The sequence below is a fragment of the Benincasa hispida genome, chromosome 9, assembly GCF_009727055.1.
Source record: "Benincasa hispida cultivar B227 chromosome 9, ASM972705v1, whole genome shotgun sequence".
NCBI classification, from domain to species: domain Eukaryota; kingdom Viridiplantae; phylum Streptophyta; class Magnoliopsida; order Cucurbitales; family Cucurbitaceae; genus Benincasa; species Benincasa hispida.
The window spans coordinates 7,505,545-7,520,144 of NC_052357.1; the positions used below are offsets into that span (position 1 = coordinate 7,505,545).

Here is a 14,600-nt window from a genome sequence, read left to right on the forward strand (position 1 = left end):
TGCTTTGTAGATGTTACAATTATTGTAAAGTGCTACAAATGATCTGATCCTTATCATTCATATGGAGACATGTGAGCAGGGGTATTCTATACAAAAGAGTTTGTATATGATCCGACCGCAAAATGACTAGTCTCATTATATAACGTCGTTCATAATAAAGACTTACATTTTACTAGGATGACCATAGGTGACATGATCTGAATCCTGAGTGAGTTGCGAACTCTTGCCTATGAAGGTGGTCTTTTGATCTATGTGGGTGAGAGTGGCCAGATCACAGACTCAAAAAGCCTACTATTTTGGGGATTCGTTTGATTAGAGAGCTAGGAACAAAGCTACACAAGACGGAATTCACTCCTTCCCCAATGTCGGGGTAAGTAGATAAATTGCTCCCTTAATGGCTGATTCTGGGGCTTGAACAATATGGCACCATACCTCTCCTGGCCTGAGAGGGGTTTTGGTTATAGTTGGACTATAACTTATTATTCATTAGAGGGATCAGTGATACTTGAAGAGTTAGATGTAACTACAGGAGTAAAACGATAATTTTTGCCTAGCTGTACTTACGAGCAATTTGTGAAGGGTCATCATACTGTTGACTGGTTTTATCCAATGGGCATAGGAATATATCTATAATGCGAAGAGTGCAGTTGTCAGTCTTTAGTTGAGTGCTCGACAGTTAATGGATGTTAAATAATTTAATTAAAGGAGTTTAATTAATTATTCAAGTACCATTGGAGCTTCTATCTACAAGTCCATGATGTCCCCTTTATAACTTAACCGGGATTTATGAGAATCAATTTTGGGTTAATTTGAATTGTTCAAATTAATTGAGGAAATTAATTATATGTGATATAATTAATTGAATTTAATTATATATGATATAATTTATATAATGTATTTGATACATTATAATCTAATGTTTACTTGAGAAGAAATAAATATTTGAATATGATTCAAATATTAATTATATGAATTGGATTCATATAATTAAATTTAATATAAATGAGATTTATATTAAATATCATTGATGAGAAAATTAAAACTATAGGTTATATTTATATGATAAAATATTAAACCATAGGTTATATGTTATATATGATATAATATATATACTATATTAAAGTAAAACTAATTTATTGATTATTTTAATGTTATTTTAAATTAAATGAAGGGAAATAACTTCCTTCCCCTAATTTCTCTCAACTCATGTAGTGGGTGGTGGTGGTTTTTTCTGGGGTTGATATTGCATTTCCTCTGGCGGACCCCCTCTTTCCACCGTACTGGAGCGATCCGAGAAGAACGATTAGGGTCTATTACGTCCAGCCTTACTAGAAAGATAGACCCTGGAACTTCCAAGGCCAAGAAGGAAGACCTGGATGATCCGCTCCTCGTGGAGTAGATCCCGCATCCAACCAAGTCTTTGACCAGGGAACGGGAGAATTCCCACTACCGCTGGCCGAAGGTTTTTTGTAAGTTATGTTACAGAGTAGAGAGAGGGGTATAATCAGTGTGTTCGCTCTGTAAAAAAATCCCAAAAAAAATTCTCTATTCCTCTCAATTCTCTCTTCCCTTTTTCCAAAAATCAGAGAAGCCCACAATTCTCACTGTAATTCTCATCCCAATAGAGAATACAAGAGATTCTAATTGGTGGTGGCCATAGGAGATTGTTTTGACCATGAAAATTCTTGGAGAAGAGGATCACGTGAAGAAAGGTTTTTCAAGGGTAAGGTTCTCTAATTTTCTTTTTCTTTTCTTTAATGAATGTTGTAAATTTCTGATTATGCATAATGTTTCTATTCTGTAATTTGCACTATGTGAAAATTGAATTTGGGACCGATCCACGTTTTCGCTCAGGGTCTTCATAGATTCCTACAGTAATAACTTGTATTTCTACAAGTTATCACTGCTCGTAAGAGAAAGAGTTCGATTTCTGAAATTCTTTCAAGAGATGGCCATAGTTTGTTATCAGTGGAAGACATTGAATAGGAATTCTTGGATTTTTACTCGAAGCATTTTAGTCAAGATCTGGCACAACGTTTGATTTCTTCTAATCTTTATTGGTCTTCTTTAACCCCTTCTCAGGCTATTAGCCTCAAATGACTTTTCACTGAGGATGGCATATTTATTGTCGTCTCTTCTTTGGGCTCTTCTAAATCCTCTGATTTTGATGGCCTCACTGCTAAATTTTTTAAGTCTTTCTAGTCCACTATCAACTATGATATTATGTCACAATCATTGTTTTCTTCTCCTTGAGCATTATTAATGCTTCTTTGAATGAGACATACATTTTCTTAATCCCTAAAAAGGTTGATTCGAAAACTATTTTTGATTATTGACTTATTATTCTTATTTCTTGTGCATATAAAATTATTACTCAGGTGCTCTCTAATTGTTTGAAACTTGTACCCCTCATACTATTTACACAAATCAGCTTGCTTTCGTGGTTGATATTTGATTTTGGATGCCTCTTTAATGGAAAATGAGTAGATTGATGACTAGTTTCATAGTAAAAAGGTCGGTGTGGTTAGACCTTGAGAAGGCTTCTGATACTATTGATTGGGACTTTTTAGATGATGTGTTACAGGCAAAAGGTTTTGGACTGATTTCGTGTCGGTGAATTTGTGGTTGTGTTGCTGGTTCAAAGTATTCTATCATTCTTAACGGTGATCCTTGACGGAAGATTTTTCTTTCTAGGGGTATTCGACAAGGAGATCCTCTTTATCCCTTTTTGTTTATTATGGTTGATGATTGTTTGAGTCACCTTTTGGATCATAGTTTTGCTCTAGGGCATATTACTTCTCATCCTATTGGTACTTTTTCTCTCACTTTAAGCCATCTTCAATTTGCTGATGATACTTTATTATTTTCTATTGGGGATCATTAAGCTTTGTAGAATCTATTTTATGTGGTTGGTATCTTTGATCATGCTTTTGGCTTAAAAATCAATCTTGCTAAAAGTGAGCTACTTGGTATTTATATTGTTGATTCTGATTTTCATCGGATGTTGAACACTCTTGGTTGTAAAAAGGGCTCATGGTCGTCTTTTTATCTGGGTTTTCCCTTTGTTGGTAATTTTAAGTCTATGGCTTTTTGGCTCCCAGTTGTTGAGAAAATTAAGCACAAGCTTCATAACTTGAAATATGCATATATTACAAAAGGTGGCAAATATACACTTATTCATGCTATTTTGTCTAATTTTCCTACATACTACTTATCTTTGTTTCGAGCTCTCAGCTCTGTCATTTCTTTGTTGGATAAACTGGTTCCTGATTTCATTTAGAAAGACTCTCGTGATATGGGTGGTATTTATAATGTAAACTGGGAGACGACACAACGTTCCAAATTGATGGGTGGCCTTGATATTGCTAATTTCAATCATCGAAATGTTGTGCTTCTGGTTAAACGGATCTGGCATTTTCTTACTGAGTCTGACGCATTATTAAGAAAATTTATTGCTACTAAACATCATTTGCCTACTAGGGGTTGGCCATCTTTCAATTACCGTGTTCATATCTTCCCTCTTGCTATATATTTCTCAGAACATCGAGTTGATTGCTAGTCGCTTCGTCGACATACTGGTGATGGTGCTACTACCGCTTTTTGGATGGATCCTTAGCTTAGATATGGTATTTAATCTACTAATATTCTTCATTTGTTCCATCTTACCCTTCATCCTAATGATATGGTGGTGGAGGTCTGGATTTTTGTACTGATTCTTGGAACCTTAACCTTTATCGTATTCTTAATGATCAGGAAATTTCATAATGGGTTGTCTTATCGCACCATATCACATCAGTAAGACACCGTTCAACTGTTGATGTCTGGGTCTAGCCTTTAGACTCTTTAGGCTACTATATTGTCAATTTCCTTATATACGATTTGACTAGTTCTGTCAATTCTCACCGGAAGGATCTCTATTATGCTATGTGGAAGGACTTCTATCCAAAGAAGATTAAAATCTTTTATAGGAACTCAGTCTTGGAGCCATAAATACAACTGATAGATTGCAGCGTCGTATATCTTATATGCATCTTTCACCTTCTTGGTGCTCTATGTGTTGCCATAGTTATGAATCTCAAACTCATTTGTTTGCTCATTACTCCTTTACGAGGTGTGTTTGGAATATTATTTTGGATGTTTTTTTTTGGTCTTTGGTTCTCCCTAATTCACTTTTTGAATTCTTAGCTACTATGTTCGTGGGGCATTCCTTTGGTGGTTCTAGAATAATTCTTTAATTGGCTGTTGTGAGGAGTTTCTTTTCGGCTCTTTGGGGTGATCGCAATGGTCGCCTCTTTAGAGATATTCTTTTCTTTTGACAGATTTTTTGAATCTGTGTTTATTTATGCTTTCAATTGGTGTAATTATGAGTCTCCGTTAACCTCTAATAGCTTATCTTTCTTTCTCTCACATTGGAGAAGTTTCTTGTAATGACCTATTTCATTCATCAACGAAATGTTTCTATTTTCAAAAAAAAGAAAGATAAAAATATGGCGTCCATACTTGCTTTAAATTCTGTTCACAAACATTTTTAACTATACTTCCATTGCCAAATAATATTTGAAATTGGGTAATGATATAATCTATTTTTCGAATTTTTAGGAAGTTGAATAGGAATTTGATTTTATTTTTGTCTTAAATGACATAATTTCCCTTCTAAATCCAAGATAATCCACTTGGTGAAGTTTATTATTAGCTAATTTTAACATTCACCTTCCCAATAAATATATATATATAGAATGTTTAGATATAAAGACTAAATTAGGTTTTTAAAAATAAAAGTTAAAAATACACATATATTTATCTGTTATAAAATAGAGGGAAAATAAGATCAATAATAAAAACATAAAGAGATGGAGAGAAGAAAAATAGAGATCAATATGCATTATCTCTATTGAGGTGTGCTTACAAATGATCTCTAAAACCTCTATTTATAAGGTTATGAGAATAGTGATTACAATAATAAAACATATATATGGGACAAGAAATCATGGAGATTAATAAGAGGTTGATGTATGAATTTGTAACATATGGAAGTTATGGACATCTATATAATTATAATATTTATAACATTATCCAAATTTTTACGATCTAAATTGGCATGAATTTTTCTTTAATACCCCAAATTGAAGGAAAATTGTACAAAATGATCCAAAAAGCAAAAAATTTTCTATGACCAAAAACTCTTTCTAAAAAGTTGTTTTGTTATTAACCCTTTTAGCATGTGAAATACCACTTTTATTCTAAATATTAAACGTTCTCTTCACTTGTATTATTTATGTTTCTTTTGCCTTCCCAAAATTATTATGGGTGCAGAAAAGATGGGTGATTGTTGAAATCGTGGAGCACGATGGTTGACATCATGGTGGGCAATGCATGCATCATGGTGGGCGATCACTGACATCATGGTGGGTGAACGCTCACATTATGGAGCGTGATCGCTTTGCAATTTTGTTTTTGTTATATCTTCATCGATACAACTCCGTTTTAGCTAAATGACCATTAATTTTCATACGTTTTTCGTGTTCTTTCCGGTCATGCTTGTAAATTGAGCAAACTACTAAAAAATAAGAATATAAATGGCATTATAACATTTAAACTTAGATAAAATTTACTTTTGGAGTAATAAAGTCAGATTATCTAAGTTTTTATTAAGTTTACATGCATAATTGAAAAGCACATGGAAAAATGCATGAAAATGAGTGGTCATTCAGAAAAAATGGAGTTATATCAACGAAGATATGACCAAAACAAAATTGCAAAATGAAAACTGAGTGATTGCGTATGTTGATGTAGGTGATTGTGTATGCTGATGTCAGCGACGCATATACTAATGTTAGTGATCACGTACGCTGGCATCAACGATTGTACACTTTTTATGCACAAACGGTAATTTTGTGTTTGTCATATCTTTGTGACTCTGTTTTATCTACCATTTGTTTTCATACGATTTTTCGCATTCTTTCCAACCTTGCTTAAGTAAGCAAAATGTTAAAGTAACCACCTTTGAATTTTTTGTTTTGTTGTTGTTGTTAGAAGGAAAGAGTAAAAGAGACGTAGGTAATACAAGTGAAGAGAGCTTTTAATATTGAGGGTAAAAGTGGTATTTCACATGCCAAAATGATCTATCAAACAAGTTTTTAGAAAGATGTCAGTCGTAGAAATGATTTTACTTTTTGGATCATTTTGTACAATTTTCAAAATTGAAGTGGAGTCACTTTCAAGGTAAGGAAATAAGTAAATAAGTAAACCGCCTTTCTGACAATTAGATGTATTTACGATTTTCAAAATAATTCTAATCATGATACTAAATTTTCATTGACATTCATATTTTTATGGGCTCGATATGAGCCTGAAAAGTGATTTGTTATTTATAATATATTATAAAAATCTATGAAATATAAAAAAATAAACAACAAGATATCACTAATCAAAGTATGATATAAACAAGAAATATATTAATTGATTTAAAAAGCATACAATGTTTGTTTATTAATTTAAATAAACTTTTTGCATTTTTTACTTTTTATAATTTTTATTAGAAATATACATCAACATGGACATATTATCGATATTTCTATAAAATTGAAACTTCAATATTTCTATAGACATTGAATTTTATAACTTAATCCTAATAAAAAGTCTAGATTGATTAAAAAATTGTAAGTATGATAGATAGAGGTGTACGTAGGTTGGGTTGGGTTGGGTTGAGGGTGTTTTTTGGACCGACCAGAAAATTCGAATGGGTTGGGTTAGTAACCCCAATGACCCAAATAAATTCTCAAACCCAACCCGACCTAACTCTTAAAAATCGGGTTGGGTTGGGTTGTCGGGTTATAACTTGTATTCTCAAACCCCAATGACCCAAATAAATTCTCAAACCCAACCCGACCTAACTCTTAAAAATCGGGTTGGGTTGGGTTGTCGGGTTATAACTTGTATTCTCAAACCCCAATGACCCAAATAAATTCTCAAACCCAACCCGACCTAACTCTTAAAAATCGGGTTGGGTTGGGTTGTCGGGTTATAACTTGTATTCTCAAACCCCAATGACCCAAATAAAACACATGATTAATAACTAAAATTTCATAAAACTCAAATGTTAAATACCAAATATCTATGATATATATTGCAAATTTTAAACAAAGATAAATATCATAATAATTTTAAAAGAAAAATATTAAAATTATTCACAGATTAATCAATACAAAGTAATCAAACTTTAAACAAAGAGAAATATATATATATATATATATATATATTCTTAATATATATAAAATTCGGGTTGAATTGAGTTGACCAATACTATTTTTAAGCCAACCCCAACCCAGCCCAACAAAAATAGAAACATTTTATCCCCATCCAAATGCGTCTCTTAAAGAGATACATTCGTGAATATTTTATTATTTTTTTCCCCGTACGCTGCATTGAAAAAAACTAAACCGCTCAGAATGCGTATGTTGAACACGATTGTTTAGTAATCGTTTAGTAAATTACTATGCGATCGTTTAGTAAATTATACACGATCGCTTAGTAATTTATACACGATAACTTAGTAATTTATATACGATCGCTTAGTAATTTATACACAATCCGGATTGGAATGAGTCCAGAAAAAATTGTGTTGATAGTCATATGAAAGGTCTGAAAGTTAGAAATGATATAACAGTTAGTAAATTAGTGAGTATGATGCACCAACGACTGAATATCGATCTGGATATGTTTGATATACACTTCAATTGTACTATACAATATGTAATTTTAGCACCAATTTTAGCACCAATTATATTCTATACAATACCAACTGTATGGTACAATATGTAATTTTAGCACAAATTTATCTAAATGATCGCTTAATTATTTATTTGCTTAGTTAAATGTACAACACCAATTGTATTCTACAAATTTATCTAAACGATCGCGTAATAGTTAACTTAGCGATCATTTAGTATTATCTAAACGATCGCATAACAAAACCTAGACGATCACTTAGTATTATCTAAACGATCGCATAACAAAACCTAAGCGATCGCTTAGTATTAGCCAAACAATCACTTTATAAATTAGTACACGATCGTGTAATGGATATCTAAATGATCGCGTAATAATTAGCTAAACGATCGTTTAGTATTATCTAAACGATCGAAAACAAAACCTAAGCGATTGCTTAGTAAGCCAAACGATCGCTTTATAAATTAGTACACGATCACGTAATGGATATCTAAACGATCACGTGACAGTAGCTAAACGATCGCTTAGTATTAGCTAAACGATCGTTTAGTATTATCTAAACGATCGCTTAGTATTAGCCAAACAATCGTATAATAGATATCTAAACGATCGCGGAACAGATAGCTAAACGATCGCTTAGTATTCTCTAAACAATCGTTTAACAAAACCTAAATGATCGCTTAGTATTATCTAAACGATCGAATAACAAAACCTAAGCGATCGCTTAGTATTAGTCAAACGATCGCTTTATAAATTAGTACACGATCACGTAATGGATATCTAAACGATCGCTTAACAGTTAGCTAAACGATCGCTTAGTATTAGCTAAATGATCGCTTAGTATTATCTAAATGATCACTTAGTATTAGTCAAACGATCGCTTAGTATTCTCTACGATCACTTAGTAATATCTATCTGATCACTTAGTATTCTCTCCAATCGCTTAGTAATATCTATCCGTTCGCTTAGTAATATCTATGATTGATTTGATAGTAATATTGTTATTTTGAGATTAAGAAATTGCTATGATTGATTTGATATACTCAATATTAATTTTAAATTTCAAATTTTTTTTTTTTTGCTTAATGTTGTTAGAAACTTATGCAAAAATATAGATGTTTACTTTCGACTATTGTAAATAATAGTCAAGTTTTTTTAAGATGTGTTGTAGACTGCAAGTGCATTTTCGTAATTGAATTTCATTAATAAATTTAATCATATGTACAATGTTCTTTATTCACGACTGGAAGAAGATCCCCTATTACGCCTAGATCGATCATGTTGAGTGACATAGTATTCATGATCGCCACGCCCTCTTACACTTGGTGGTTGACTTTCCTCTGGAAAGTACATACCCTCACTACGTTGTCAATATGTAACATACTGGTCATAAATATTTGGATGGATATGTGAAGTTCGTCCTTCTTCCATGCTTAGTGTAATAAGGGTTGTTGGAAAAAAATCAAATGTTGAGGAAGAGGACATCATGGAAGTGTACTGATCGAGTGGTATTGTCGGATATTCATTTCGAACATTAGGTTGAATAGGAATATCCTCATGTCTTGCTGGATCACCTTGTTCTTCCATTGGAACGTCACCATCGAAATATCACACTCGATATATTGAGGTGAGTCTACGCAAGGCTCTTTGAGCAGATATTGGCAAATTTGGAAGTTCGGCCTGAAAAAGAATTGAATAACAAGTTAATGACTTTAAAATTTATTTTGGTGTGCAATGAAGAAATAAAATCAAACAATAATAGTAAATAATAAACCCATACCAATAAATGATAGAACGCTCCTGCTTTAGTTATGTACCGCCTACTTAAAGTGGAAGACCATTCACTATATCTAGGCTCGGTACTGTTGGAAGGTACTAATGCGTAGCGGAAGAAACTAGGATCCATAAGCACTCTAATTCATTAATTTTGGCAGAAAAGAAAACATGCTTCAACAGAAATGAATAGGTTTCATGACATACCTTTGAAGAACTTCCTCTAAGCTTTGAACCAGCTGCAAATCTCCACAAAATCTTGTAGTAAAATAATGGTTTGTAAAATGATGAAATAATGGTGTATAATTACGATGATCGTTTATGCATTGCACATGCAAGTTTTCCTAGTAAAACCCAAGTATAAGTCTTACTAGGTTGCCTGGTAAGTCCAGGGTCGAACATAGGGATTACTGAGGTACTATGCGTTAGTAAATTTTGATTTCTTTGCGGTGGCAAAAACAAATAAGTTTGGTTGGTGTTTTGTTTGAGTATAAATTCCATGCGACGGATTCGAGTAAAGAGTTGATGAAAATGAGAAGTACAATGAGTATACGGTGAATAGGCTGAAAAGGGATTTAGCTAACACTTCCTAAGATTGCATTCAAGTTATACGATCATGCTACACACACAACAGCAAATCATCTTCTAATGCAAATGCCATAATTCTTATTTCTAGGACGCATGCGATGTTTATGATAATGTCAATAGGACTCATTCCTAAGCCTATATTCTTGTCTATGCAATGATGAATGATGCATACATATATAAGGTGACTGCATACTATCATAGCATATCTCTAGGGTGCATGTGATGCGTTAATAGCAAACAGAACTTATTCCTAAGTTTCTATCTCTTGCTTATGTGATTCTAATCTAACTCTCCCGAGCCTAGATTCTAATCTGACTTTCCCAAACTTTGATTTTATCTTTAGACCACCCTCCTGAGCATCTCTAAAAGATGAATGATGCATACATAAGACAAGATGATCGCATAAAGTGAAGATCTCAGGTCATGCTAGCTAAGTACTTCTTAACCCATTTGGAAATTTAGCTACTCATGCAGAATATAGAGATATTGAGCACAAGTTGAATTATGATTTCCATTGTTTATAGATTAAATGCAGAATACAGAATACCAATAGAATGCAGAAATAAGAAGCCCGGTAGCAATGTTTTGCTTCCCATGGCCTTTACACTGTCTTTTCTTTCCAACTCTACTCAGATGATTGTTCTTGATTCAGCAAGTGTTGACCTTTTCTCCTTTTTTAGCGCTTCCCGACAATCTTCCGAGCTGTCCAGGAATGTCCTCTCAGTGTTTTCTTCCCTTCGCTCGCCTCGGCCTTCTAAGTAAAAAAATAACTATGAACAACTACAGCTATCTATCTTCTATAAATGGCGAACTATCAGGCTAAGCTCCTTTATTGGTGGTGGCCTTCGGTATTTATAGAGCTCAAGGTGAAGAAGCTTTTCATCTAATGATTGCAATGATGAGAGGTCATTAAATCTTCTGTCTGATGCGCCGATTAATTGTCACTGAAAAGTTGAATGTACTTGCTACAGTGTGTCATTAATGGCTTGTCAACTAAATTTGGATTCGACCATCATCAGCATTTTGTCCCATCATGATTTATTATGCTTTCACCTTGATGCGACGTCTTTATGCGGTCACCTTCTTGAGCAGATTCTCACGAGCGCATACAATCGTATGGCTTTGCGGTCGCAATCTTTTAATGTGTATGGTTCCTGAATTCCTTGGATCGCAATTTGCTTTAAGCCAACGCGTGTTTCCTACATAACGTAAGTAAATTAGCTGCTTTATGCGATGGGCGCATGCGATCGCAATATTCTTAGTTTAACACTTTTGGACATGATTTTGTATATTTTTACCATCGCATTCTTGCATTGTTTTACTTATTTACACTGTAATAACGTGCATTTCTGCCCATATCACACCCCCAAATTTAAAACAATACTTGTCTTCAAGCATAAACTAAAGATTTTCTTTAGAGAGTTAGCCGCCTTTTCCTACCTAGATTTCTCGAGGTGCCTTACTCAAATTTTATGACCAAAATCTTCTTAATTTCTATCCTGGTTTCTTCCTAAAATATTTCAAATACTTAGGGACCGTAAGTTTAACCTTCAAAAAGACTTTACTTGTTTCTAGGACATCGCATGATTTATTTCAAAAAAAATTTCCAACCGGGGTGTTTCTGAATGATTTTTATCTTTACGCGTTTTAGATTTTTTTTTTTTTTTTTTTTTTTGTGGCCTTGTGCTAATCCAAGTGCCTTGCCTTCATTTTGGCTTTCTTCCACAGGTGTCATGCGAGCATCCAACTACGAGCACGATGCTCTTTCTCGGTCTAAACTCATACCCATTTGGCAACGGAGTTGTGATCACTTGATTTATGCGTTGATCACGATTCCTACCTTCGTTTTGGCTTGCCCCCATGAATGTCATGTTGACATCCAACTACGAGTAGGATCCAATCTCAACGTTATGATTTTTTTTTTTAATTGAAATGTCTAAAAGTAGCAAGGTTGAAAATAAATAATGGCACCCCCAAATTTAAATGCAGCAATGTCCTCATTGCTGATAGACTGGAATGATTCATGCGAAGTACTTAGGAACTTTCGTACGGATCATTTTGAAAGAAACCTGGTGGACCACTAACTTCTAGAAATATTTCATGAATTGACCATCCTTAAATTAAGTTTATTCTAGTACATGCGATGAGAAATAAAGGTATGCATTTCATCATTGAAATCATACTTGGTACGGAAAAAAATACGGTGACTAACTAAAGTAATTAATCATTCAATGATTGCGCCAATTAAAGAGGATGCGATGATAAACTTATCACTGTTAAGAATGAGATGCAATAGTGCAAAATTTGGAATAAAAAGTCAAAGAAAGATACAACTCGCAAATTTGCTTTGTTGCCCGCATCATCTGTGATCGCATCCTTCCTTGCAACGGTTGTTTTCTCGATTGTGATAGGCTGAACAAACTGGTCGCGTGTTTCAGTTATCGTGTAACTCCATCACAATCGTTTTCTACGATCGTTGCTAAAAAATCAAGAGGGTCAAAAATATGAAAGACAGAGCTGAAAATTCCAAAGAGTAGTGTTTGTACCAAAAAAATAAAGTAAGTTCAAGAAAGACATCAAAAGGATACTTCAAAAAAAAAAAATTTGCGTCTCTAATGAGTTTATGTCGTAGAACAATGCAGGGACCGCTTGTTTCTTCTTCAGTAAGGATGCCTCAGGTCCACAGAGGTATTTTCGCGATGAAAGTCGCCTCCGTGATACAACTTGACTCTTTGCCCATTGACCTTGAATGCGCGGGTCCCTTCTTCATTAGTCAATTCGACCGCACCGTGCAAGAATACTGCTTTGATTATAAAAGGTCCGGACCTGTAACAACCCAAATTTGTACGCATACACTACAAGAAATTAAATGTCAAATGTTAAGCAAGACAAAATTTTATTTAAGGGGTAGTAAATGTAATACCCTAACCCTAATTTAGAAAGCAGGAAAACAAATAAAATATATAATTAAGAATGAAAAATATATAAACTTAATAGGATAATCGGGTGAAAATTTAGAATTGAAAAAAAATAAGAAATTTATTAATTATCTAAAAATAATGAATAAGGGAGCAGAATCAGGGAGGATTAATTAGAAGTTGGACGCTAGCTAATTCAGGAGACAAAGAGCAATAGATAACTTTTGTTTGGGCACTGCTCATTGGAAGAATTGGAGGTGAATTAATTGCCCATATACTCTTAAAATTTGAAAGAGTTAAAAAGGGGAAGTGGAATCCACAAGGAGTGAAGGCAACCACGCGTGAAAACTAGCGAGATTGGAGAGAAAATTGGAGAGAGCGAGAGTAAAGAGAGCAAGATTCTCAGCAAAACAGTGGGAGAGAGTGGGAGCGAGAGCGAGAGCGGGAGCAAGAGTGGGAGCAAGAGCGAAAGCGAGAACGAGACCAGCGAGACCAACGAGAACGAGAGCGAGAGCGGGAGCAAGAGTGGGCCATCCAAGCTGGAGAGTGCGAGCTTCTGAGAACAAAGAGAGCGAGATTTGGACAGAAGCATGGATTATGCATTGAATTTGGTCACGATCTTATAGATTATACATGGAGTACCCTAAAATTAAATACAAACAAAGGTTGAAGACGTAAGGGCAAACGTTAGCCAAAATTAGGTGTCTTATTAAGAGAAATTCTTAAACCAAGTAATTTTAAAGAAGCCATTTGTAGGATGAGTTGTCATACTGAGAAGAGCTGAAAACCACTATAAATAGGACCCTTTGTCGAAAGATTTAACCCATTCTCAAACAAATCCCAGTAACTAAGAATCTTGTGAAAGAGTAAGTGTGAGTAAGGAAGTTCTGCGAGGTTAAAAAAGATAAAGCTCGGGTGAGGTGCTGCCCAAATTTCCTTCTAGTTTAATAGGGAAAGCTCTACTGATCAAACCATAAGAAATAATAAGGAATAACTAGGATCGCAGTCAAGGTAAGTAGTTATCTCACCAGTGTTTCATGGTAATGTACCTTTAATATGTTGCATAATTATGTTATTGTTATGTTGCATTACATGTTTAAAATACGTTTATCGACAAGGAACCCCATGCATTATGTTTGTTCATAAGATTAAATTTTAATTAGATAAAGGTTATGCTTCTAGGGCTAGCAGGGCATGTATGGTTGCACCCCTCTAGACCCAATTCTATGTTAAGATTATTCTAGGGCTAGCAGGGCATGTATGGTTGCACCCCTCTATACCCAATTCTATGTCAAGTTTATGCTAGGGACTAACAGGGTATGTATGGTTGCACCCCTCTAGTCCAATCTTACGTTTATGTTAATGGTTGATGTTGGATGCGACTCTAGCTCTACTGACTGCATAACCCGCTAATCATCAGATGGGTTAGTTTCCGCCTAAGTCCTCATCTTCCTATCAGGGCGGAGAAATTTACGTTAGAAGCATAACCGACCACCACATGTTATTATATGTTTTCGGTCCCAATCATATGCTTTCAGAACATGTTGCATTTGATTGTGCATTTGGTCACTACCTTATGTGAGAACTACTTAC

General features: G+C 34.3%; 1 long non-coding RNA gene across 1 annotated transcript; it reads left to right on the plus strand.

The window, feature by feature from the left end:
• The first annotated feature begins 1,209 nt into the window (after positions 1-1,209).
• On the plus strand, positions 1,210-4,105 carry LOC120087037. The gene is made up of 3 exons (XR_005484407.1): positions 1,210-1,723; positions 3,540-3,626; positions 3,754-4,105. It is a non-coding gene; the product is annotated as an uncharacterized LOC120087037 (long non-coding RNA).
• Positions 4,106-14,600: the final 10,495 nt, after the last annotated feature.